Below are 2,866 nucleotides of genomic sequence, written 5' to 3'. Positions count from 1 at the left end.
CTATCAAAAGTGATCATTTATTTATTATTGTTATTATTATTTTTTTTTTTGTTATGGGGTGAACAAACAAACCCACACTAACAAAAAAAACTAATTCGCTCCGTTTAACAGAGGACTATCTTTACACCAAAAAAATACTCAGAAAAATTTAATCGAATTCCTGCGTTACTCTGTTATTGTTGATGTGATGTCTTCAAGCATTTTCACTGTTTTGTTTACTAGCAGGTGTTTTTACTATTGTTCTATCCAGCCATAGATTTTGACGCTCTTGAACCCACTCCATTCTACCTCTACCATAAATGGACCTTCAAAGCCGAAAAATATTGTTGTCATAGAAAAGGAAGACGCTGTGTGTCGCTGCTGCTAATTGACTAACTCCAAACTGATTCTGTAGAAGAACCGGTCTCCATGAAGGCGCAATCAAAGCACAAAATACATGACAGTTATAACAAGTCCATTATCTTTTATTTCAAATTATTCTCAACTTGTACGTAATAGAATGAAAAATTAAAATATAATTTTATTTAAACAATTATTTGTATTATTTTTTATTAATTTATTCAAAAAATAATTAAATTTTGAAGCTAATTAAAATATTACAGATATAAAACTAAGAAAAATTTTTATTTGTATAAGAATGAGCCTAATAAATAATTATTCTATTTAAATATAATTAGGAGTATTTTTTCTTTGTCAACGAGTTATAATTCAAATGACATAGTCTCTATATTCACCTAAAAGTTGGTAAAAAAAAAGAATACTTCTTTTTTTTATTAACTTTTTTATACATTAATTATTTATTTTACATACTATATAAAAATAAATGAATATAATATTTATTGAGTAGACACAGTTACGTAAAAAATTTTTATTGTCATAGTATTTGAATCAAAGAAAAGAAAATATTATTTAAAAAAAAAAACTAACAATATATTTTTAATAATATTCTTAATACAAAATAATAAATTTTAAATATTTTTTTAAATAATATATTAACTAAAATAATATAATTATCCCAAATAATATATTATAAATATAGTAAAATGACATATTTCAATAAAAAAATTGTTAATAAAAAATTATATGAATTTTTGCTTCGCACAAAATAAAATTATTATATGTTTGTTTGTTTTTTATGTTATATATATGATTTTTTTAATTAAATTAATATAATACAAAATCTTTTATTATTCTATTCATATTTAATGTTTTAATTTTGTTTCTCACAAAATAAAATTATATATATATATATATAATATAAATAACTTATTATTTATTTTTTAAAAATCTGTGGTCTTACACCAGTGACTTTTTTTAAATTTCGGTCTCTCTTGGGTTCGAACGCCCTTGAAGTACATGGCTCACTGAGTTCCCACAGACGACGTCAATGTTCAAGAGTTATTTGATTCGACGGAATCGCAACCTAGTCAAAGGTTACACTGTTGTTGGCAATCCTCTGAGACGATGGATATATACCAAAAGAGGGGGTGGTAGACTTGCAATGACACTTCAATACTAAAGTCAGGGAGATGTTTATGAGGTCAAACATTAGGGTTAGGTTGCATACTTTAGGGGATAGCGTTCTCCTTCTTATAAAACCTTGGAGTTCCCGCAATAGGAAAGATGTGATACGTATCGACAACATTAAGTATTAGAGGTGATGTGGGCGAAATTCCTCGGACAAACCATATCGATGCATGGGTCTCAGTAGGTTGGGTCGGGTCCGCTCGTTGTTGGGCAGTAGGGTCGTAAGTTCAGAGTAGTTTTGATGAGGTTGTGTTTATTGGACACAATTCTTTCATGCCAACTTATGACCTCAACATCTCATTGACTGATTATATATGTAGTAAAAAAATATATACTTAAAAAAAAATCTAAAAGCCAATGAACTGGATCTGGGACCCTGGTGCTTTAGTTGTTTGCAAATTGCAATAACTGGATTGATTGTGTGAGAATGTGGGATCACCTTGATGAAGACCAAGATTTTTCTGTTTTTGGTCACAAAAGCCGGTGATATTTTAATTTCTGATTCAATTATTAAAAATAAAGGGAGGGAGAAATTAAAAAGAGTGCATGTGTCGGCTGGCGAAAAGCTACCATAATATTTTGAATATAATTTTTTTATTTTATCCGAATGAAATTACATTTGTTTTGGGAAATTCTATAGATCCCAAAAATAGTTGAAAAATTTGGCTAAAATTTTTATATATGAATAATTTTAATGTGAAATACAAAAATATTTAATTATTTTAATATTTTATATGATTGTGGTAGTAGCATAAAATGTTATTGACATTTTGTTAAAAAATATAATTTTAATTGTAAAAGCACAAAATGTCAATAATTTTTAAAAAAAAATATTATTTGTACACTAAAATCAATCACTAAAATTAACCATTAATGTATTTGTATATAAATACATGTGTGGTTTAATTTATTTTTAATGTGTATTTATATTCTAACATGTATTTTATATTAGTGGCTGATTTTAGTGACTGATTTTAATATACACATAACATAATCCTTTTTTGTATGGTCATAGCAGTATTTAACACAATAGATAAAAAAAATTCAAAAAATTTAGATATAAAATTTTTTAGATAATTTAGATGAAAATAGACTAATTTAGTGTAATTAAGTGTAAATGAATATTACAATTATGCTGACACAACACAACACGCATGGAGGGCGTGCAATCAACAATGTGACATACATGCTACACGGAAGAGGCAATGGAGGGTGTTGCATTTTTTTTTATACATCAACAATATTAAAAAACACTCTAAATAATATTCTGTAAAAATATCACTTGCTTTTTCGTATAAAAAATAATTTTAAAATTTAGATCCACACTGGAATATAGTTG

This window comes from Arachis duranensis, chromosome 7 (assembly GCF_000817695.3).
Source record: "Arachis duranensis cultivar V14167 chromosome 7, aradu.V14167.gnm2.J7QH, whole genome shotgun sequence".
In the NCBI taxonomy this organism is placed as follows: domain Eukaryota; kingdom Viridiplantae; phylum Streptophyta; class Magnoliopsida; order Fabales; family Fabaceae; genus Arachis; species Arachis duranensis.
The sequence above is the reverse complement of the archived record's forward strand: the minus strand, read 5'-3'. Positions refer to the sequence as shown.